The sequence below is a fragment of the Camelus dromedarius genome, chromosome Y, assembly GCF_036321535.1.
Source record: "Camelus dromedarius isolate mCamDro1 chromosome Y, mCamDro1.pat, whole genome shotgun sequence".
Classification (NCBI taxonomy): domain Eukaryota; kingdom Metazoa; phylum Chordata; class Mammalia; order Artiodactyla; family Camelidae; genus Camelus; species Camelus dromedarius.
Window position 1 is genome coordinate 18,345,730 of NC_087473.1, and position 25,366 is coordinate 18,371,095.

Here is a 25,366-nt window from a genome sequence, read left to right on the forward strand (position 1 = left end):
GTTGGCCGTCTGGTAATCTCTTTTTGGTTCTCCTAGTGTGAAATGGTCACCCGTATCGCTGAAGGGTCTGACATGGCGGGGAAGTCTCCTTCCCAGGTGGTCATTTAGTTGTTCTCATTGGAATTACTTGAGGTGCTATCGAATGTATACGTCGGCGCTGAGTTGTGAGTGACCATCTACAATTCAACTTGCTCCTTTGTTTATGGAATTCAGTAGAGATACTCAAGTGAAAATGACTCGTTAGCCGTTACGTCTGCACATCCCCCTGCATGCTGGGTACGGGACTGGCGGGAGACAGAAGACACCCACGGCGGCGGCGAATGAGTCGCCTACGTGTCTGTTTACTCTGATGTCTTAAAATACAATCATTTTCTTGAAAGATGCAGCATGCATTTGGATATATTAATTTATTGTCAGTTTCTAAACAGTGATTTTGATCGTGAGGCTTCATTTCTTTTTAAAAAAAAAGTTTCGAAAACTATTATATAGCCATAGAAAGAGGTCTAGGAAGACAGACCAATGACTTAAAAACAGTTACTTGTTCCGTGACGGAGTGACTAATGGATTCTTTGAACTTCATTCTCTGTATTTATCTGTACTTGTGTGAATGTCCATAATGAACTTTTCCTTTGATATTCAGAAAGTGTCATTTTATTTTTATGTATGTATTTATGTTTGTTTTGTTTTGTTTTACCACTTTAATTATTTTTTGGAGGTTAGGTTTATTTATTTTATTTTATTATTATTATTTATTTTAATGCAGGCACTGGGGATTGAACCCAGGACCTCGTGCAGGCTAAGCGTGCTCTCTACCATTGAGCTATTCCTTCCCCCACAAAAGTATAGTTTTAAATGTTACATATACCGTATTTCTCCAAATTCTTGTGGGAAGACCACTACTTCACAACTTAATTGTTAAATGAAAAAGGCTCACACCAGTCAGAATGGCCATCTTTCAAAAGGCCACACATGACAAATGCTGGAGAGGCTGTGGAGAAAAGGGGACCCTCCTACACTGCTGGTGGGAATGCAGTTTGGTGCAGCCTCTGTGGAAAACACTATGGAGATTCCTCAAAAGACTAGGAATAGACTTACCATATGACCCAGGAATCCGTCTTCTGGGCAGATATTTGGAGCGAACTCTAATTTGAAAAGACACCTGCACCCCAGTGTTCATAGCAGCACTATTTACAACAGCCAAGAGATGGAAACAGCCTAAATGTCCATCAACAGATGACTGGGTAAAGAAGAGGTGGTATATTTATACAATGGAATACTATTCAGCCATAAAAACCGACAACATAATGCCATTTGCAGCAACGTGGATGTCCCTGGAGAATGTCATTCAAAGTGAGGTAAGCCAGAAAGAGAAAGAAAAATACCATATGAGATTGTTCACATGTGGAATCTAAAAAAAACCAACCAAACAAAACATAAATACAAAACAGAAACAGACTCATAGACATAGAACACAAACTTGTGGTTGCCAAGGGGGCAGAGGGTGGGAGGGGACAGACTGGGATTTCAAAATGTAGAATAGATAAACAAGATTATACTGTAGCACAAGGAAATATACACAGGATCTTGTGGTGGCTCACAGTGAAAAAAATGTGACAGCGAATATATATATGTTCATGTATGACCGAAAAATAGTGCTCTACACTGGAATTTGGCACAACATTGTAAACTGACTATAACTCAATAAAAAAAAAAATGGTAAAAAAAAAAAAAAAGGCACGTATCCTAGTTTTAAGGAGGGATCCATCATTTTGCTAAAAAAAAAAGAAATGTTACTTCTTCCCCCCAGGCTTTCAATCTCCCTGAAATATGTTGCTCGTCATCTGAAAATCAAAAGTGCTTTAGAATTACAGTTTTGTGACATAAAATTACATTACAACACTGTAACAATAAACATAATTTTGCTGGTGAAGGAGAAATATGATTTGTTTACGATGCTTTTTTTTTCCCCCGGCATGATTTAAGAGAATCCTATTCTTAAGTACTGACTATGAAAAATAAGCCAAAAAAAAAAAAAAGCAAGTATTTCATTAATAATTATAGGAGTTTCATATTAAAGCAGTGTTTTGAATACTGTCTGTTCCGTTAAGTAACGAATACTTGAAAGTTAGTTTCCTGTTCCTTCTCCCTGTTTAATGTGGCCACCAGGGAAGGTGGTAACCCGAGGGGCGTCCTGTTCTATTTCTGCTTGGCAGTGTTGACGCAGGACAGAACTTTTGACACGAGGGGCTGCAAAGTATTCTGTGGGCGACGGACAGCCTCCCGGATGATGTGATGAGGGAGGATGAGCGATGAGAACTCAGAGCCCCCCGACCGCCTAGACCTCGCTCAGGGGAGGCTAATGTTGTCTGTTTACAATATGCTGGTCTTTGGAGACAGAATTAGCGCTGTTTTCAGATGGTCGAAGACCCCGGCCCTTAAAGGGAGGAAAGCTGGGACGTCCAGGGATTGGGCTGGATTTGTTGGCATCGCTAGCCTCAATTCGGAGGCTGTTAGAAGAGCCTGCCTCGGACCAGAGATGACTGTCCTGGTTGGGCACCTGCACGGTGCAGACGGACCAGCGAGACGCAGGGGGCAGCCTGGACCCCGGGAAGGTGTCGGGGTTGTTGTGGAGAGTGAGGCGGGTGTGGGTGTGACCTCAGAACTCGGCACGGTTCACCACGCAGGAGTCCGGACGGTCCCTGCGGACCCGGGACGGGGAGCTGTGCGGAGGGACGTCCGCCTGCGCAGGGCAGCTTGCGTCTTTGTATGTGAACCGACAGCTGAACCCCGAAGAGGACGCACCTGGGCGCGGGGCTGCTTGCCGTCAATGAAACTACGGGAGGTGTTTGTTTTTTGTTTCCCCACTTACCGGGCAGATGGAATCCGCAGCTCGAATCATTGACAGTCCCGTAGCTGTGATGGGCTGTGTATGCAGCTAACCGTGCCGTGGATAAACCATGTACCACAAACGTGTGTTTCTGCCCTCCAGCACATAGAATTTAGGGGAAGAAAAACTGGATGAATTGGCATTAAACAGATAGAGATTTATCGCCCGTCTTGGGTTCTGAGAAATTTTGCTGGTGAGTCCTTGGGTCTGGGAGACGGACCCTCCGAAGTTGTCAAAGGATAGACGTGTGAGGAAATAAGGAGTGCTTTTATCCCTCAGTGGCACCCGCTGAGAAGCTTCTGATGTGAGGCTTTTCCCGAGAACCCGTGATTAGTTGCTTTTCCCCTTAATCTGTGGCTCTCCCATTGTTCTCCTGAACATCCCACTGCATCACTGCTCAGCATGAAAGTTTTCGCTTTCTTTTAAAAAAAAAAAAAGGAGTGGATTCCTTTCTCATCTTGAAATATTCGCTCGGCTGCAAATTGCTCGGCGTTCACAGTGCTTCATTATTCCCGGCTCTCCAGGACCGGTAATTACATTTAAAAAAAAAATCAATTTATTTTTCTTCCACATAATAGGCCAGTTCTTCGTTGCCATTATGAGTGATGTTTAAGTGAAAGTCTAAAATAAGACACCTGGGAATGAGGGGAGTTTTTTTTTTTTTCAAGAACGTAAGATTAGACCTGCAGGTCCTTGGAGTTCCTTTACCATCATCAAACGAACCACAGAGATCCTTCAGCCCTGCATCAACCTACCCGTTCATCTCACAGCCAGCCTTAACTCACACTGGACTTGTTTCTTTTTTTCTTTTTTAATTGAAGTATAGTCAGCTGACAATGTTGCATCCATTCCTGGGTCACTGCGTCATGTTTTTCAGTCTCAGACTAGATTTTGCTCACAGGACGAAAGGCGTCCATCACTCGGGACGTAGCTCAGTGCATCCACAACTTCCTCACTGGAGGAGTCATCGTTTTGGTTCCCGGACTGGTTCTTGCCCTGGCTTGCCATGCCTGGCATATTTCTTGCTCTGTGTGTCTCCTCTGCTCCCAGTCGACCCAGGAAATTCAAGTTCCCAGCCTCTTTGTCAGCTCGGACCCAAACCAGTGCCCCGGGCGTCTTTACCAGGGTCCTTGGCGGGAGGGACTGTCTGCCTTTCCGAGGTGCTAACCACCCTGGAAACAGGTCACGACCTTGACCAAAGGCGTGGCATCCCGGGGTGGCACTGGAGTGGGCGATAACCCTCCTGCCACCAGGTGTCCCCGGCCATCATCCTCCCTAGACCCGTCTGTGAGCTTTCTGTTGGAGACCCTTCCTGGAGGGTTTCCCCGGGTCCTGGTTCTCCACACCTTCCAAGCAAAGTCAGAATGTCAGTCTCTTTGCCTCAGCGTCTTTCCGCCTGATCAGGCAGAGTCCGCTTCTTAGGGAAGCAGTTAAGAACTTCAGATAAGTCACACGTCTCAGGCAGCTGGGGGGCCACAGGCTCGTCGGCGTTGCGGAGAATTACATCACCTCCAAAGCGGGAGGCCGTCAGCCGATGGAAGGCTGCGTGTCTCTTCCAACCTCATCATCCGTCACAAAGGCACGTCTTTGGGGGGGGGGGGTCACCTCACCGTTCTGGAACCTTCTAAAATGTGCAGAGACTACAGCCATGCCTGTCTTCTGCGTTAGGCTGGAGATGATTTCAGGGAGGGCGGGTTTCCTTTCCATGCGTTTCGTTTCAAGGGAGCCGTGTTAAGTACATCACTTTGCTGCAGACGAGCGTTCAGTGAAATTTCTGCCCCGTGAATGAAAGGAAACACAAGGAACGTGGGGAGGAGGTTAAAAAAAAACAAAAACCCACAGCAAGAGCAGCCAAATGATCGTTTTCCTTTAGTCCCTGATTCTTTGAGCCATCGTTTGTCCACATTTAGGGACAAGCAGCTTGATGAGGCTTGTAAGCCTGCAGCTGCATTGCCTTCGCTGGGCTCGCGCTGGAACAACTTGGGAAGGAGTTCCGGCTCTCCAGGAACGCGATGCAACTGGCAGAATTCCTTCTCTCCAGAAAGAGCATCGCTTTTTTTTTTTTTTCTCTCTCTGCCAAGTACAGACGGAACAGGTCTCCACACACGTGTGCAATGTGCGTGCATGCCTGTGTTCACGCATAGAGTGCACACAGGTGCACACACACACACACACACAGTAGCAGAACAGAGAAGCAGCCCCTCCTGTTTCAGAGGCCGCGCGTGGGGTCCCGCGGGGGACCCTCCCCTGGAACGTCTGTGGGCAAATCTGTAGCAAACATGCGTTCCCTGTTTTATGCCAAGCTGTGTGCCTACCGCTGTTTTGTGTAGCATTATCGAATACTGTACTTTTCCTGCTTCTCTGTAGGTCTTCTAAACAACGTGCAAGCTGTTACTCAGCCATAAAAGAAGAATAAAGTAATGCCATTGGCAGCAACATGGATGGACCTGGAGATTGTCATTCTAAGGGAAATAAGCCAGAAAGAGAAAGAAAAATATCAATTGATATTACTTATATGTAGGATCTTTAAAAAATGACACAAATGAACTTATTTACGAAACAGAAACAGACTCACAGACATAGAAGACAAACTTGTGGTTACCAGGGGGAAAGGGGATGGGGAGGGAGAAATTGGGAGTTTGAGATTTGCAGATACAACTATATAAAAAAACCAAATAGATAAACAGCAAGGTCCTACTGTGCAGCCCAGGGACCCATATCCCATTTCTTGTAATAACCTATAATGGGAAAGAACCTGAAAAGGAAATATATGCCAGTATGTTGTAACACTGGAAATTAACACAACGTTGCGAACCGACTACAATTAAAAAAAAAAAACACAGTGAACTATGATGCTTCTTTGACGCTGTGCACCTAACACTGTAACGGGCACGTCCTGGGGTTATGGAAACACCTGTTCATGGTGAAGCCATCAAGCCTTGGAAGGATTTGTTCAGTTTTCCTTTGAAAGAGGACGATGCTGGTTCAAAACAGACTGAAGGTGGCCGATTTTCTCTGTCACATTTTTTAAAACTCTAGTTTCCAACAGTGATATCATAAAGCTTGTTTTTTTTTTTTTTAAACTGGTGATGATTTTTTTTAATTAAAAAAATTTTTTTTAACATTTTTTTTTTAAATGTATTTCTTAACTGTCCTGGAAAGGTGTCTTCCTTACGACCTCTAAGACCACTGTGTCCAGTGAGAAACATGGGGCATCTTGCTGGGATTCTGATTTAAATTGCAATTGATTCCTGTATTAATTTTGGCAGAATCGGTATTTACAGGAGATGGGATGCAAGCGTTTGAGAAGACTGTGTGCACTTGCATTGGCTCAAATCTTGTTTTGTTTCCTTTAATGAGATTTTTTGTCTGTTTCTTCCCAGTGCTTTTTTTGGGTATTAAATGCACTTCAGATATTTTATGTTGATTATTGGATTTTGAAGAGAGTATGTCCATACTGTTTTCCAGGTTCTTATCACCAGTGTAGGAGAAGAGCTAAGCATTTTTGTTTATTTACTTCGAATTTGCCAGTTTTGCCAAATTGCCTTATTCCTCCTGATAGGTTTTTAATACACCCTCTCGGGTACACATTCATGCTATCAGCTAAAAAGGTCCCATTTTATCTGCTTCTGGCCAATAGTTAGAACACATTTTCATTTACCCTGCTGATTGCACTTTCAAGAATCTTCCCCAAAATTGTTGGGTGTAATGGAAATAGAACATACACCCGACCACGTCCAAGTGCAATTCTGGTGTTGATTTTAGAAGCGTTCCTTTGTTATGTGAGTTTTTTGTTCCATGTTATGTATCTTTCTCTTGTTACCTTTCTACACTGAGCTGCATATTTCAAATGCATCTTCCGCGTCTCTTTATACAGTCACGTGGCTTTCTCCGTCCACTGGTTGCATGAATGGATTATAGTGACAGATGCTCAAACACACCAAGACCTGATCATTCGTCACAACAACGCGACGTAGGCAAAGGGCATCGTTTTTGGGTGCGCTGGTGGACTTTAAAGGCACGGATAGTGTCCAGGTGTGCCCGGTCACCATTTTTCTGTTCCCAGCTGTCTTCACACTTTTCCAGGCTTAGCACAAAGACGCATCAGCCCGCTGTCCCTCTTCCTCTTGGCTTCTTAGGCATCAGGGTGCACTAATGTGAATTCAGAGCTCAGGAGAAACCGTCTTTGAGGGTCTGCCTGTTTCTAGAATGCCCTGGATGCCGGGGCCCCCAAAGGTTGCCCTAAAACATGAAAGTGCGGTGGGACCGATGCCTCATTCGAGGTGCCGTGTCCAACTACTCCTAACCCTGTAGGTCCAAGCAGTGATTTGGACAGATGTCCAATGAGAGACAGGTGGCTTAAAGAATCCACAGCATTAATGCCCAGTGGCATCTGTAACCCATTAAGTCCAGATCTAAGAAGAGACCAAGTGGATACATTATAATGTTATTTCTAACAGATCAATGTAACAAATATGCAGATATCTTGGTTCCACAGGCACAGCCTCCTGAAAACCTTCACTGTGTTGACACAGTAACTATGCCCAAAATGCGCTTAAACATAACATCCCATGACCACTTGGAAAACATTTTTTGTTTTTACAATGAAGGTAAGAAAGCTACAAATTGAACTTAGCAGTATCATGTGTTTTTCTATCTTATGCTGGCTTCATAAAGAATTACTTATCGTAACAGATTTATGAGTAATTATTAGAAGTCTCTGCTTTCCAGGAATATATTTTAATTTGGAGAAGGAAAATTAGCCAGTTTGTGATTAATTCTTAATTCTGTATCTGTTAAAAAAAAAAAACAACAACTTATGCTTTTTGTATTTTTCTGCTCTTAAAAAAAGTCATACTGCATTTAAACTTTCACAAAGGGACCGTCTTTGAGCTCACATATTGTACACAGAAACAGTAATTGAGGATTTAGTTTATCTCCCAGTTAAATTCCACCTCGAGTTATTAGTGGTCTAAATTGAATTTTATTGTATTGCACAATTGCTCAAGATAGTTAATCAGCAATAAAGTTGCAAGTATTTCCATTTTCGGTTTGAAGAGGTATTTTTGGTTTTTTTTTTTTTTTTTTTTTTTTTTTTGCACATTATCCACTAATGAGGACATTTTAGAGAACTCTGAATAGCAATTTCTTCTAGAACATTAAATACCAACTCAGGCACTGTTTCGTGCAATGTTTCCGCCACTTTGAGATGATACAGAGAAAGCAACGATCTCAGAATGCTTCCACTCTGAGCAAATCTTTTTTTTTCTTTTTGTACTGCAACTATAAAAAAAAATGTTGATTGTGTTTTTTAAAATTAGCCCGTTTTAATTTGTAGACTCCTGAGTCATGCTGTGTTATTAAACCAAGAAAAACAGGAGTTGGGGCAAACACAGGTGGATGATCCGTCTTTCGCATTTACGGCAGAACAAAAATAAAAGGGACGGAAAATGGTTTGGGTAGGAAGAGGGGAAGGGAAGTTACTCCAGATGAGAGGGGGAAGAAAAAACAGCAAATCAGAACCTGGCTGGGGAGTGAGAGACAGAGAGACACACAGAGACAGACAGACAGAGACAGAGAGACATAGAGATAGACAGACAGAGACAGAGAGACAGAGATAGAAACAGACAGAGACAGAGACAGAAACAGACAGAGACAGAGACAGAGAGACTCAAAATACCGTGACATCCAGCCAGTCCGTTTTAGGCATTGCAGGCGGTAATAAACAACACCGTTAATGAGTCAGCAACTTTTTTCAAATCTGGAGTTTTCTTCTTCAAGGAATAAACTGTGAAGGAGGGTGTCAGATGATGGGAAACGTCTAAAAATACGTGCGGGGAGACGTCCGCATATATGTAGTGCAAAATATCAAAGCATTCATAAAAAGCAGCCTGGTGTGCCCTTAGGTTTAAATTACCCTGGACCGTGGATTGAAAATGTTCGGGGGGAAAAAATTCCAGAATGTTCCATATTGGAAACCTCTGAACTTGCCGCCTCCTGGCCACTGTTTACACATCACCGACGTTGTCTTTGAAACTGTCTACCTCGTGTTGACATCGCATGAGGTGCTGTAAGTCATGCAGAGAGGATTTAAGGACGCGAGGAGGGTGTGCCCACAGGTTATACGCGAGTGCCAGTCCGTGTATGTCAGGGACGCGGGCGTCCTTGGGTTTCGGTGTCTCGCGGGTCCTGGAAGCCACCCCCTAGGGTCCAGACGCATGATCTGTGCAGGATGCTGCTGCACTCAGGGCCTCTGTGCACCTCTGCTGGCTGAGCGTCGCGTCTTCAGATGCATCCCGAAGCATCTCGATTTCTTCCACAACGCAGACTCTCGGGCAGGTTTCCTGGTCTCTCCTCCACGCCCCGGGTCGTGTTTCCCACCACAGTGTGGGCTGCAGCCTTGCTCCGGTCTTAATGCAGGGCCTCACTCGCCTTCTTAAATATTTTCTGACGCCTTCCTCTCATTTCCCCCTGTGTCAGCTTCCCCCGCGCACGTCCAGGGCATCCACTGCTTGTCCGCCCTGCTGGACGACCGGAGGGAGAAGTGCATCCTCTGTGAGGCCTTCCCGAGCTCTCGGCCTCTGTCCCCGTGAGTCGTGGCTGTCGTTCAGTGACCGTTCGTGGAACGGTAAGCAGCCCGCAGTGGTTTCAGAAACAACCCCTGGCGAGCGGCGTTGAGCACCTGTCTCCGGGGCGTGCGGCGCTGCGGGGGGGCGGTCACAGCCCGCGGGTCCGAGCCGGGCCGGCGGGGGACGTGGCATCACCCCCTCCAGGGAAAGCGGGCCTGCCCACGTCGGGGGCCCTGGCGCTCAGGTGGCCGAGCCCTGAGCGCTCCGCTGTGTAAAAGCACAAGGGAAGAAGTTGGCGCACCCACGTGGACAATTATCCTTCAATTCTCCAAGTATTTAGCACCGCTTACAGGTTTAGGATTTCAAAAAAGACGTTGCAAGAAGGACACGGTGCAGTCTTTTAATATTGCATGGAATCTGGACGTTCTTACAAGGGTCTGGGTGGGGATAAAATTCTTTCTTAGCTTCTGTGCTAAATGCCCATCGCTGTCTTCTCAAGAGAAGGAAGTGTAGACTTGGAAATGCCTCGTGTAACCGTGTTTGCCAACTGCATGCGTCTGTGCATGGAGAGGTGGGTCCGGCTGTTCTCCAAGAAATATCTCCTATTCACCAAATCCTATGTAGAGGTTTTTTTTTTTAAAAAAAGCTATTTCTAAGTAAACACCTCTCGTCCTGCAAGCCACCCCCACGACTCTTGTTCTTGGTCAAAATTGCTTACTCGTTTGCTTCAAAGTGGGTTGATGTCCAAGCATAGTGGGGTTACTGTCCCCCCTTTCAGGAATTCTTTTAGCTTCAGAATACATCAGAAATATATCAGAAATCAAGAATGGTACATGAAAGGCGGTTCCTTGAGTCAAGACGTGGTACCGCTGACCCACACTTGGAAGATCCGAAACTTTTGTGTTTCCCCTTGATGTAGCAATGTGTTTCCCTAAAAGACGTACTTCCCATAGACTTGAGATTCCACATATAGGTGTGTACGTGCTAATCCCAAATTCCTAGTTTATCCCTCCCTGCCCTCTTTCCCCTTTGGTAACCATAAGTTTGTTTTCTATGTCTGTAAGTCTGTTTCTGTTTTAGAAGTAATTTCATATGTCTTTTTTTTTTTTTTTCAGATTCCACATATGAGTGATATCATATAGTATTTTTCTTTCTGTTTCTGGCTTACTTGACTTAGGATGACAATCTGTAGGTACATCCACATTGCTGCAAATGGCATTATTTCATTCCTTTTCATGGCTGAGTAGTATTCCACTGTATAAATATACCACAGCGTCTTTATCCAGCCATCTGTTGATGGACATCATAGGTGGTTACTAATAGCAACTCCCACGCCCTCTCCCATCCATTCCAACCCCTCCTACCACCCAAACCCCAGCCTGGGATTGAGCGGACATCCCTTGATCTTTGTCCTAGGATTTCCTTTTTTTATGATCTTGGGCCACTTTGAGTCTTTAAATGTACCTACTTGCTCTGAAGAGCATCGGCATTTGAGGTAGCATTCGTTTACGTCAGCAGTTCGAAATTTCTACGCTAGACTTGGAAAATGTGCGTATCTTCAAACGTAGTTGTCTGAAAGAGGTAATCTACCCAGCCTGTTAGGGAAAAGTAAAAACAGAACCGCCTGGTTGTTGGAGGTTTAACCACCGGACTGCACTGTAGCTGTTACAAGGGGCAAAGTTTGAAAGATTTCACTACCCCGTGGTGCAGCTTTCCTTCCGTCTAAAGCATCGTTAGATCGTTGTAATATGAGCAAGGTCCTAACTCATACTTGGGCTTAAAAAAAGGGCAAAGCCAGAGTACCATGCAGGTTTGTTGCTTGGCTGTTGGCTGACGTTCGTTTCAAAGATGTTCATGCAATGTTCCCCTTTGATCGCAGCTTCCCACTGGCCACAACGCTCAGCTCCCGTGTCCGCAGTGGAAGGAGATCGGCTTCCACCTGCCACGACGCCGCACACCGCACGGAGGGCCACGTGCTCCTACCAAGGTAAGCCTTCGCGTGGACAACATCGGGTGTCTGACTCCAGCTCTCTTTGCCTTAAATACCCGTTCTTTTTTCCTAAAACACAAACTACTCTTCCAAGGAGCTAAACGTCAGATACAAATACAGTTGGATTTCTTGTCCAGGTGCATCCTCCCTGTCTTCCGAAATCGCTGTTTTCTCTAGATGCTCATAGCCGTGGGACGTGTGTATGTCCCTTTTGCACAGGTACTATTGTGCGTAAGTTGTAAAGACAAGGTTTGAGAGCTTCAGCACTATTGGCCTTTGAGGCTGGCTAATTCCTTGCTGTGCTGGGGGCATGGGGACGTCTCTGCGGTTGGAGAATGTTTGGCAGCGTGCGTGGTCTGTACCCCCTGCAAAGCACCCTCTTGTTGTGACAACCCAAACTCTGCCCAGACATTGCCAGGTGTCCCCTAGGATGGGGGAGCCAGTTGCCCCAGTTAAGATCCACCATTGTAGACAATTAATGGTACCTCCCCAACGTTCCCACTACATCACGTGTGTCCCGAGGGCGAGGACTCTGTCTGATTTCGGTGTCAATGTACCCAGGGCTGGAGCAGAACCTGGCTCCAGTAGGTCTTCAGTCAGTATGTGTCACATCACGTTGCCTGAATCCAATGATTAAAAATGAGCAGAAAAATGTATATATCGTCGCTAGCTGATTTCCAGAGATGATGCTGTCTGGACTAGAACATTTCATAGATTCCGCCACGGGCGCGAAACTTGGAATCCACGTAAGTCGTAATTATCGTTAAGACACCAAGATGTACAAACAGTTTCTGTATCTGAGAGGCAGCTGTGGCAGGCGTTTTTATTCCGCGAAGTCAAGGTTTGGGATCAGAAGAAACCAGTGGTCACCAAAGAGATTTATTTTCACGTTGAAAGTACTTTATTTTGGTCTTTTTTTCCCCTCGTCTGAACAACCAGCAGCGTCTCGCTTGCGCACAGTCAGCCTGCAGTTGTTGGGGGTGAGGTGGGGGCGCTGGGTGATGAGTGCAAAGCCTGGCTCTTCCCGGGCCGAGAGGTTCCCCGAGCTGTGCGGTGGATCTCCGGAGAAGTGTGGGCATAAGCATCGTAGCGACCTTTGACTGTTTCTACTTACCTGCATTCCTACTTAACTCGGCACGGGGAGGAAGATGTCTCCGTCACGTCCTATTCTGGGGATGCTCATAAAGCAGAGCGGGCTCACCTGTGCCGAGGAATCGTCCCAGGCCTTTCCCGGGGTCGGCCGGCCTCGTGGCAGGTGTCCGTGTCGCGCTCCGCGTCCTGCCCTTAGACGCCCAGGGTGAGGCGAGCTCCTGTGTTGGTGCGGAGGGCGGGGACGGCCACCCGGGAGGCGGTGGGGACGGCGCAGGGTGAGCAAATTTAAAAGCTGAAGACATAGGGGGACCCATGCAAACGAGGTTTGGTCGGGGTTGGCACGTGCCTGGGTTCCGTTCTGAGGACCACGAACAGTGAGGGACCCGGCTGAGGCCAGGGAGCGGTGCAGTCAGGCAGGAGGTCCCGCAGGTCCTCCCCGGCCGCCCTGCAGGGGGCGAGTTGCGCTCCGGTGCAGGCAGGCAGGCCCGGCGGGAGGCTGCCAAAGGAGGAGGCTTGGGCTGTGGGGGGACGGGAGATGGGGGGGGGGGGGGTTCATGTTGGAAGCGGGGTGGATGGTACATGCTCACGGATGAGACGAAAGGGGTCAGGGAGGAGCGGGAATCCATGGCACCCCCTTTCCTCAAGGCTTGAACAACCAAGTGGGATCATCTGTAGAAATGGTTTAAAAAAAAAAAAAAAAAGGCGGGAGGGCATGGAGGGGAGGCAGTTTTGTAGGTGGAGAACCATAAGTTCTCTTTGGAACATGTTAAGTTGGACCTGCCTGTTGATACGGACCTTGAGATGGTTGTTACCATCTGCAGCTTTGCATCGAAACTGAGGTCCCGTGTGTGCACGCGTGTATGTGTGTGTGTAGTAATTTTTTAATTGCATGTGGAAACAGGCAGGTTCTGGTGGTCCTTCTCCAGTGACTTCCTTCTCACCACCAGCTCCTCTTGTGGTTCCTCCTATAAAATTGCTCCAAAGAGCATATGACTCGTTCAGCGCCGTGTGTCCCAAAGGAAAACCTGAGCGCAAATCGAAATATCCAGCCAGAGAGAAATGACCAACTGCGCATCTGGTCTCCCTGCCCAGGGGGCTCCTATGCATCCTTGAAAAAATACAAAAGTCATTCTGTGGTCGTGTGCCATCACGCCGCACCGTGGATCAGGTGCAGATCTGTCATATGACCAACAAGCATGGACTGACTTCTGTGTCCAGGCTTTCCAGAACCAGGGAGGAGCCTGACTGTAAGGACTTGCCTGCTTGATTTTGGGGGCTGGAAAGTTGGGAATTTTGGAGACCTGACCAGCAGGCTGGAAACTGGGGCAGAATTTTCTGTGTTACAGTCTTGAGAGCGAATTCCTTTTGCTCCAGGAATGCTTAGTGTTTGCTCATAAGACCTTCAGCGGGTGGGCTGAGGTCCACGTAACGCTACCGAGGGCCAGCTCCCTGGCTTAGAGCTGTGGACCACGTCCACGAAACACCTTCACACGCGGCGTCTCAGCGAGCGTTTGACCACGCGACTGGGCACCGTCGCCTAGCCAAGTGGACGCATCGGCTCAACTCTCAAAATTCTATTTGTATCAAAACGAAAAGGAATGTGTTACACGTAGATCCAGGTGCGTATGGGAAGAAAATGACTAGGGTACGCAGCCCACTTTTTAGCTGAGTATGGGATCTACCTCTGGGACTGAACTGGGTTGAGAGGGGAGGACAGATACGTGACAACATGAGTGTGAATGTGAGGCTATTTCATTGAAAATAGGGCATTGCTACAAGAAGACAAAATGTAAGTTGGATTGTGGGTAAAACCTATAATGGGTTTATCACCCAGACGGTATCAGACACACACACACAGGCAACAGCAAAACCCAGTTTGATCCTTTACCGAGAAATGAAGTTGGAAATAGAATTCCGCCCCTAAAGATCGCTCGCACAGGCATCCGCCCCTCAGGTGGGACGGCGAGCTGGGTCCCCAGATTCCACGTCACTCACCCTCATTCTGAGGAGTTAAGGTCAAACTTTACAGTCTCAACCACTTCATCAGCTTCCTTCTACCCTCAGGTGGTGGCTAACCTTACGTTTTGTCCCCGTGAAGTCGTTAAGAACGTCAGTTGCCGTATTTGCCGACAAAAGAGGGAATCAAAACCCTGTGTGACTGCACAGTCAGTGCGTATTGTGGGCACCGTGCTTTTGAGAGACAATTGAACATACGGAAACAGGGACTTAAACACGAGGACTTGCTCACTCGATGGTGAGGGATGGGAATTCTTGTTTCCAGACAGGCACTCATTCCACTCTCGAGACACCATCCTTACAAACGTGCCAGGGGGGCAAGTGGCCTTTATTAGAGGACAGGGTTCACATCGTTTTGAATTCCGAGCTGCTAAAAATCACCCAAATGCTGCATTATAAATACATCAATCAGAAGAGTGTTGCATGATGTGAATTTTTACACGAACAAGCCTGGCACAAAATATTGAACAGTCCCGATTGCGTGAATATGTCCAAAGACGGAGCAGTGTGAGGAATGTGGAGGAGGACTGAGGTGGGGGGCCGGTGGGGGATTACGAAAGATAATATGCCTTTAAAAGGAGCCTGAAAAATACCACCCTAATCATAGGAACTGGACCCAAAACTCCCCCGTCTTGTACTGGCACCTGTTTCCCTCCAGAGCTGACGGGTTAGCTTGGCTTCCCTCGAGGAGGGTGGGAACTTGCAGCGCTCGGGGCCAGGGCACGAGAACAGAGAGTCCGCTGGCTGGGCTGGCTTTTCTTCAAGATCAGAGTGTTTCCCCATCAGTATGACCTTTATTCTAAAAGCGATACATCCTGGTCTTTGAAACCTTGGAATGACGAGTGAGACGGTCTAATTGTAGGAAGATCGCTGCCTTTTGAAGTCTTGAGAACGGACAGGTGCACAGTGTTCCTAGGACTGGAGAGTCTCCCGATGGAGATTTCACGGTGGTGACTGCTCACTGGCGTTTCTTCCTGCTTTAATAGGGCGAGGTCCAGAGCTTCTGCGCAGGGGGGGGTGGGAAGACCTTGTCTTTTTCTGTTGCTTTGGCCACATGTTCAATGTCCTCCTCGACCCCTGAGCTGGGAAAGGTGTATCTACAATGAATATCCCCATCCCTTCCGGAGCCCCTGGGACATGGACACGTGTACGTCCACCCACCGGCGTGGCCACTGCTGTCGTGGGCGTAATGAGCTGTGTGTGTGTGTGTGTGTGTGTGTGTGTGTGTGAGTGTGTGTGTGTGAAATTTAAAAGTGGTTTAAGATGCACCAGAGAGTCTTAAGAAGAGGCAGCAGGACCGTGAGGTGGAATTAACAGAGAGTCTCAAATAATTGTGAGAGAGGGAAGAAGGAACAGACTGTGTTTTCCTGAGCAAAGAGGTGTGTAGACCTTTATTCATTTTTTTTTTTTTTTGGTGGGGGCAGGTAGTTAGGTTTAATTATTTATTTTTAGAGGAGGGACTGGGGATGGAACCCAGGACCTTGTGCATGCTAAGCATGTGCTCTACCAATTGAGCTAGACCCTCCCCTCAAAAGTAACGTATCTTCTTAGTCATTAATTGCCCACATTACCTCTATGCTATTTCTTTTTTTTGGAGGTGTAACTAGGTTTATCTATTTTTATTCTATATTTAATTTTTTAATGGCTAATATTTTAAATTCTTTCTCACCTTGATAGGAAAGGGTTTCTTTTAAGAGACACAACAGCATTCATTATCAAATAGTAATCAGTTTGACTCTTAAAAGCAAGGACATCTCACCACTAAGAGTAATGTTAGAGAAAGGGAAAAAATAAGTTACAGACTGGGAGGGGATCTCTCCCGTCTATAAAATCACCAAAGGATTCGTATCAAGAATATATTAAGGGGCTGGGGTATCATAGCTCAGGGGGAGAGTGCATGCTTAGCATGCATGAGGTCCTGGGTTCAATCCCCAGTACCTCCTCCAAATATAAATAAATAAACCCAATTACCTATCCCTCATTAAAAAAAAATCATTAAAAAAAATTAGACGTTTATTATGGAGAAAAAAAGGTCATTAGGAATAAAATGAAAAGATGGAATAAAAATTTGGAGATGATGTTTTCCAAAAGCATAATTAGAAGCCTGCTAGTTAAGGGTAATTAATTACGTGACGATATGCTTCTGTGCTTTGGGACACTGGGAATCCTTTCAGAAGACTGAGGGAGCTCTCTGGGTCCCGGACAGATGTGCAGAAGTCCCGGCGATAACACACAGGGTGTCACGCACCCCCGTGGTCACACAGCTCAGCAGGGACGGACACAAGCTTCTCGCTGGCATATTCAAGCCCCCTTGGGCTAGGACGTACCAGCCCTGTAACGCCCGGCTGCTTCCTTCGTCCACGTTTGCTTCAGTCTCCTGCTTAGCAAATGAGGCTCATAAAAACAGCCCTCCCCCGAGTCGTCTTAGTTCAACCCACAGGGTGGGAGCAAATATGAGACGTGTCGGCGTCGGTCTGTGGGCCACGGTAATCTCTCCACATGGAGGGGACCGCGCCCCGGCAGGTACACGGGAGAAAAAGTCACGCTGTGATGTACACAGATTCACACACACACACACACACACACACACACAGACACATACACACTCATGGTCGATGCAAAATCTTGGAAAAATGGTACGAGAAACTAAGAATCCGGCTCAGAGCAAGGTCAGCTGGGGAATGGCCTCGGGAGATGGTTGACGTCCTTTAAAGGGTTTAGATGATTCTGGCCAAGATAAAAAAAAAAAATGTTGCCACTTAGAAAGCGCTGTCCTTGAAAACATAATTAATAATTCCAGAAATTTCAGTGTTTGCCGTGCACTTGGACATGTTCTTGATGATCAGATGTGTGCTCGGAGCCAGAATTGCCAAGCAATTGGCAAAAGAGGAAGAGGAGGATGAGGAACTGTCTTTAAGGTAATTTAACGATGAAGGCATCATGAGACGGTGTTTATACAACAGGGGAGGGAAAGCCATCCTACCTTTAAAGGAGACTGGTCTGAACTCTTGGCTTCTATTCTGGTGTCCAGAGTCTGTCTTGCAGGAGAACAGTGGTTTTCACATAAGCAGATACAGCTTTTAAGAAGGCAATTTCGTTCTGAATCACCAAGAGGGAACCATAATCCCATTTAAGAAATAAGAAAGCGTGTCCCAGTCTTCAGGGGACCTCCCTTTATTTCTGCTTATGCTTTAAAGATGATGTATTGTTTCGAAGGAAGGCTTTGGGGAAAAAACAGAAGCCAGAAATGAGCTGAATTATTTATTTTTATGAAACATATTACAGTTGGTGTATGGGATTTCATAGTACTTGGCAGTCATGCATCAGAGTAATTTCATTTAAAAATATTTGGATGGAGAGAGACAACACTATTAAGCAACTTGGGGAAGAGTTTTTCACACTGTTGTTGAAACGACAAAGGAAACCCAGCGTGGTGCTTTAAGTGGAGTCTTTACATAGTCAAACAAAATAATACATAATGGTAAAGCTGCGATATTGGAAATCATTTTGTCCTTCATTTTGTAAATCTTTTGTTTTGTAAATTGCAGCCAAATCTCTGTGTAATCAAATCCTACAGCACAGGTTACAAATCAGACTCGTTCCGTTCTGAGCACTATTTTAAAGGGGGAAATGAGCCACAATGTTCGGTGCAGGCAGAGTAAATACAAAAAAGCATACAAAGCTGCTATTTCAATATTGAGGTAGGCGGTGCTTGGCAGGTACGCACACAACACAAGACAGGGACAAGCAAATACGCTCTTGCAGGTATTTCATAGTCTGATTCTCTCTCTTTTTTTTTTTTTTTAAAGAACATTATTTACCGACGTGCTGTGATCACGTTGTGAATACCAAAAAAGACAGTTGAAGGTACCCGATAGACCGTTTCTGAATTCCATTCCCTTCATCCAAGTTTTGTGGCAAAGAACTGCCCACAGCCCACCGAAATCATTTCTTCTCTCCTAGAACACCTTGTTCGTCATGTTCCATCTCACTGTGCTTCGGAGATACTGCTTTTTTTTTTTTTTTTTTTAAGCCAATTGAAAGTTTGGGGCAACCCTGTGTCAATCAAGTCGACTGGTACCATTTTTCCAACAACGTTTGCTCAAGCTGCTGTCTGTGTGTCAGGCACTGGTGACTCTCACAATATCTCACACTTTGCCATTCTTAGTGCGTTAGTTATGGTGATGGGTGATCTTTGATGTTCGTTTGGAAAAGTAATTAGGGCTCAGATCGAGACTCGTTGAAGGCTCAGAGGATAGTAAGCATTTTTTAGCAATACTGTATTTTTGTTTTGTTTTATTTACTTATTTTTGGTGGGGTTTTTTTGGGGGGCGGGTAATTAGGTTTACTTATTTACTTTTAAATTAATTATTATGTTTTTCAGTGGAGGCACTGGGGATGGAACCCAGGACCTCATGCATGCTAAGCATGTGCTCTACTCCTGAGCTACACCCTCCCCCTAGTGTTTTTAAATTAAGGTATATGCGGTTTTTTGTTTTTTTTTTTTTAGACAGAATGCAATTGCTCATGTAATAGACTGCAGTCCGGTGCACATGTAACTCTCATATGCACGGGGAGACCAACCGTTTCCTGTGACTCTCTTTCCTGTCGTGTTGCTTTATTGCGTGGTCTGGACCTGGACCTTCAGTGTTTCCTTTGTCAGGCTGGTAGCTGGTAAGGGGCAACCCAGCCAAAGAAGTGACTATGTAACTGAAAATAACAAAGTAATTAGCAGCCTGGATCCCGGCGTGACTCAGTGGGGCAGAGCCAGAGATCAACCCCGAAAACAGGAGACATGCTTTCCCCTTACAGCCTTCGCCTTTTAATAATTTCCATATTACAGCAGCGTGACTTTGGGAGTGAATCATACATCCTGAGTTATTTATGTTACCACGTCTTTCTTCACGGAAAATAGAATCATTTCACTCTGATGTTCAAAAAGGACAGTCTTGAAGGCATTTTATTTCTAGTATGTTTTTAGGTGGGAAAATATGTAACTTAATCGTTTCCCTAAAATTTCCCTTGTGAAATGACAGTGTTTTCAAGCTGAGGCTGTCCGTCTGCAGGCTTGCTGAAGGCAAATACAGTAGCAATCGTGTTTTCTCAGGCTTGCTGATACACGTATGCAAGGAGCATCCTTCAAGCGTTTTTGTTTGTTTGTTTGTTTTTGTCTTTTTAAGAAGTTCAAGTTCACGCTTCATTGCAGTGTGATGATGAAATGCTCCATTACACTGAAACCGGAGAACCCATTTTGACCGCTCGCTCTGAAGACTTGGGGCTAAGTAATACGTGCCTTTGATTGCCAGGTTTCATGTGTGGAGTAAAATGATGTCAAAATAGAGAAAAAAAGCTGACCAGGTGCACGACTTCCTGAGCTTGCTTCTGGAGCCCTGCAGTACTGCCCCCGGCGTAACATAAAGAAGCTTTTGTTGGTTGATTTCCGCAGAAAGTGAGGTCCACTCAGTGATGTCTGAGTCCTACCTCAACAGTTAAATTTTTAAGGGAGGTAAGGGAGAAATGGAAAGCTACGTTGGGAAATTATTTTAAGCCAAATGATCACGGCTTTAGGTTTTACTAGAAACAAGCAAATAGAGGGGGAGGGTCTAGCTCAGGGGTAGAGAGCGTGCTTAGCATGCACGAGGTCCTGGGTTCAATCCCCAGTCCCTCCATTAAAATAAACAACAACAAATAAATACATAAACATAATCCCCCCACCAATTTTTTCAATTAAACGATAAAATAACTTATTTTTTCAGGATGAAAAATAGATAGGTATTGATGCTCAATTTTTCATGTTAAGTCAAATACAGACAGATTTCTATCTACTGGCTTTCTTTCTTATCAGCTGACTTTGCTTCAAGAGAACCATTCTATTCCCAACATGAACACACATGAAAACGGCTACTTCTGATTTGCTTTTTGAATATATGTCTCTGATCACGATTATGGAGCCGTTTACACTGGCACACTTGCCTGTTTAATTGCCAGATTAAACCCAATGCATTGCACACATTAAATGTGTCTAAAGCCTTGTTGATCCATGATGCATGTGTTCTACAAAAATCATTTTATCATTTTAACATATGGAGCATTAAAAACAAAGAGAGAGCAATCTTCTACGTCAAAATGCAATGTGGTATTCATCACGTCCTAAAAATAGAGGCACTGGTGGACCCTCGTTGATTTGAGATGATGAGTGTAGACAGTTTATTCGCTTTGAGAATTGTAAGACATTCTTCCTGTTTGCTCTATAATTTCCTAACCAACGAATTGCTTTTTCTGTACTTGAGTGGAACCATCAGGCTTCTGGCTTTCATGACACAATATCAAACTCCTCCATTTACAATCATTCTGTGTTTTTTTTTTTTTTTTTTCATTTACTACTTGCTTTGATTGTGGACTTTTTCACGAGTTTAGTATTGAAGCTCATAGTACAAAGATTTTTTTTCTAAATATAAGCCATTATTTAACATTTCATAGAGAATTTTTTTAAATTGAAGTGCAGTCAGTTACAATGTGTCAGTTTCTGGTGTGCAGCTCGGTGTCCCAGTCATGGATATATTTCTTCTCATATTCTTTTTCATTAAAGGTTATTAGAAGATATTGAAATAGTTCCCTGTGCTCTACAGAAGAAATTTGTTTTTTTCTAAATCTACTTTTATATCATAGAGATTTTCTTTAAATGTTATGCTCTATGTAAAAAATGCCTTCATTCTATTTTAAAAACCCTTTCGGCAAATAATTGATGGAACGCCAGAGCTTGGCCGTGTGAACGTTCTATTCTAACAAGGTAGGGAAGGGTTTTCATGGGGCGACGGGAAATACTGACTCCCGTGTACTGACCGTACGTCGCGACGTATGTGCAGACGTGATGTGAAAGGAGGGCATGTGTGCACGCATGTGCGTGTTTCTCAGTTTCCTGTAGGTTTATAAAGGCGGCGACTTTGATGTTGGATAAATGCCCGTGGTGGTGCAGCATGGTCACTACTTCTGTTTCTCAGTAAAATGCTGCTCTTTTTAAATGCAACCAACATGGTAAAAACCAACTGAAAGCCGTCCACGTATCTATGAGCAGAACTGAGCTACAGATTTTCTTCTGTAGGATTAAAAGCGTCACAGGTACAGAAGACAGCTTCATTCAGTGTAAGCTGGACAGCTTTCTAGGTGCAGAATTTGCTGGGCCAGTTGGGGCAATGGATTAGTGCCAATCCAGAGAATGATACAATTAGGAACAGGTGTACAACACTGGAAACTGACTACACTTCAATTAAAATATGTATACCAAAAAAAAAAAAAAAGAAAGAAAGAAAGAAACAAGTATGGCGATGTTCTCAAGCCAACACCGTCGGCTTCCTGACAATAGTGCTGACTTTGCACGGGGCACTACCAAATCTGATGTGGGTGTCTGTCAGGCACGAGATAATTTTGTCTACCGTCTTTCGTGCCTTCATTTCGTAACATTCAAAATGCATCAGCCGTGAAGCATACACAGAGCTTGGAACACGAATAAGGGGTCGGAATACGTTTCTTCCTGACGGTGTTATATCTTCAGGTGTCCCACCACCTCTGGCATCAGGTGTATTTTTGATAAACCTAGTCCAGGAGGAGTAACCAACATAACCCGCAGGAAACTAAGATATTGAAGGTTTATACTTACTGTGCAACTCAAACGCCTGACCTCAGATTCTCTGACCTCAGGGAGGCGTGTCGCTCCACCCAGAGAGCGTGTGTTGACCGCTTACTCTAAGGAATCAAATGACATGTCACAGTTTATAGATTCATATTATAGAATTATAGTCCTTTACCAAAACAAAAACAAAAACAAAAACAAAGTCAAGTGTATAAATCAGATGGCTAGGAGGAAGAACAGTCTTAAGCAGGGACGCAGGAAAGGATCATTTTCCTGCATAAGGTTCTGTCTTTCGGAGCCCTGACTCTGAGGGACACTGGGTTAGTTTTAGGAAGAAGGTTTCACTCTCATGCTGAAAACATCCGATGACAGTCCAGGAGGGGTGCTTACTTAATACACATGGAGGGTTCTCCACCTGTCAGCCGCCTTACAAATACACTGCATCTAATTTTCTCAATGTCGTCTGAACTTGATGCAAACTGGAATCTTTCAGAAACTGACAAAGCAGGGGATCAATAGACTGATAAGATTTTAAGCCCAAGTGAAGCCATTCCTCAAAACCTATGATTCTAAGCTTAAAACATCAGGGAACGAAATAACTACCAGTGGTCTACCTTCTCCCCGACATTCCAAATGAAAATGGAGAACTTTCGAGTCTGTTCCACCTCCCTGGCGCCCAAACATTTTACAGAAGGATTTGCCACGACTTTCATAAATAGGTTTCTTCTGTTTGAAGCGGATGTTTCTTGAGTGGCACAAAGAAATGAGAAAATCTCTCAGATACAGAGAAAACTGTTTAAGGTTAATTGACAAGGTTCTCTAAACATCCTTCTGTTTTTGTCTTCGTCTATAAACTAAACCAGCAGAGCCCCACCTCGTGATAAACACTTCCAGAGTAAAAAGGTCGAAATTGCTGGCTCAGGTCATACTGAGCTTAAGCCATCGATGAAATCATCTCTCATTTTACGTTCATTTATGTTCTATCATTTCATTTATTTTTTTTAACTTAAAAAATATATTTTTATTGAAGTACCATCCATTCATTGGTTCATTTATTTTTAGTCTCTGGGTTTTATCACCAAAATCTAATCACTTAAATTTATCATTTCAAATAACGGATCCAACCTTACTTAGTTCATTAAATAGGACAGTACACATTGCATTATTCCTCCGTAAAATAAGCTTTGCTTCTGACGTACGATATTAGAGTTTGAGCTTAAAATTTTGTGTTCCCTTATGAAGTCTCCCATACATTACACTGACAGATTCTTTTAATCCAGCAAGAAATGTAGTTTTCCGTTTCCCAGTGGAAAAATTAGCTGCAAGAGATTTCCTGGATCAACAGGCCTGATTGGCTGCACATGCATAGAGTTGCTCCCTACTGCAAACGTTCTGGCCATAATGTGTGTGTCTTGTGTGATAGTAACTGTGCTATTTGATTCAGCATCGTTGCCAGGTAATTTTCTAGGATGCAGTTTGCACGTTTTGCATTGATTTAAAGATTAAAATATGAAAGACTCATCCATTAACTGAACGGAGGTGGGCTAAATTCATTGTATCCCGGTCCAGTACTTAGGGCGGACCTCCGGGCTCGGCACACGGGGTCATTTGGCAAAGACTGAGAGTGGGAATTCCATCTTACTTTCCCAACGTTGAGGAATTTTCATTTGACCTCAGGGTAAGAGGGAAAGAAAATGGATAAACTCTAGTGCAAGTGACTCAGCCAAATCCATTGGATCAAGTGAGCTTCGCCTTTTGGTTCGGTGGTATTCTGTTCCCTGAGTTCTTTCTCTTTCAGTCCATTTTCCTTGGTTTCTGTCCCTCCCTCTGCGTGTGTAAATGTCTCGCAAGGAGCATCTTCCATTTCACATCCAAGAGCAACGGTTGTAGCAACTCCAGGGACAACGCCCAGTCCTCTCATGGCAGCTCCAATGGCTACACCCAACTTCTCCAATCGACAGCCATTTCCGGCGACTCTCACCCTCCCCTCACCTCCGTCTCCACCATCTGCCTGCATCCCTGCTTTCACGCCTGCGCTTTGCTCACCTCCGTTGGGCCAACGCCAACTCCCTTCTGGACCCTCATGTGACCCCTGTCTTGCCCTCCGCTCCGCCCGTAAGCTTTCCCAATGACTTGTGTTCAACCACCTTTCCTAAAAGCTGCTCCCAGACTTCTGTCTTCAACCCAGACCTTCCCCAGAATCCACATTGCTTTTTCAAAAGGTGAAGCATGCCCATCTCATTGGATATCTGATAGCATCTCAGACTGGAAAAGTCACTTGTGATTTATGGAATTTTTTTTCTAAATCAGAGTAGGGTTGACTTACGATCTTAATGTTAGTTTCAGGTGTACAACAGAGTGGTTCAATATTTTTATGGGTTGTAATCCTTTTAAAATTACTATAAATTATTGGCTGTGTTCCCTGTGCTGTACATTGCAGTATCTTATTTATTTTAAACATAGACATTTGTATATCTGGTCTTCCTTGAACCATTTGGACACAGAGCAAATTTGTTTCATTTAGACACGAGGGTGCCAGTTAACTGGGACAAATGATGACTCCTAAATCAGAGAATAAAGATTAGAGCACATATTAAAAGGGAACTTCATCTTCTAATGTTAAATCTAGACTTTACAATCTCCTAGGGTACTTGAAAATTTCAGTGTGTGTGTTTTTTCCCCATTTTTACATGGCGTTGGGAGTAGCCTTAAGAACCTTTAAATACATCTTCCCAGTACAAAATGCTTACTGCCTCAAAACCGACATGTTAAAAATAAAATTGGGAAATCGGTGCAAATGTGCTTAATGAAGGCACACGTATATATCCAGTGGGTTATCAAAGCACAGTGTTCCGACTGTTTCAGAGTACGTGAAAATTCAACACCCGTATTCCCCTTTTAATTAAAGTGGAATTTAAGAATATTTTAAAATGCACTATTTATTCCATAGTTTCAAGTGGAACGTTTTTTTTTTTCGTGTTTGAGAATAAGCCGTGAGATGAAACAGTTCTCATTAAAATGTATAAGGAAAAAAAGAAAACACACGAGTATTTCTCTCTGATGAACCGATTTCTGATTCATGTGTAATTCCATCGGGTTTTATTTCGCAAGGACTTTTGTTTGCATTCAGTCAATATCCGTTTGTAGAAAGTTTGATCCTGAAATGTCTGAGAAGCTACCGT

General features: G+C 44.6%; 1 long non-coding RNA gene across 1 annotated transcript in view; it reads left to right on the plus strand.

Moving 5' to 3' along the window:
• Positions 1-25,366, plus strand: part of LOC135320451 (uncharacterized) — a 180,542-nt gene that overhangs the window by 35,291 nt on the left and 119,885 nt on the right. Inside the window, exon 2 of the long non-coding RNA XR_010379603.1 lies at positions 11,336-11,443. This is a non-coding gene — a long non-coding RNA (uncharacterized LOC135320451). The remainder of the gene's footprint in view (positions 1-11,335; positions 11,444-25,366) is intronic.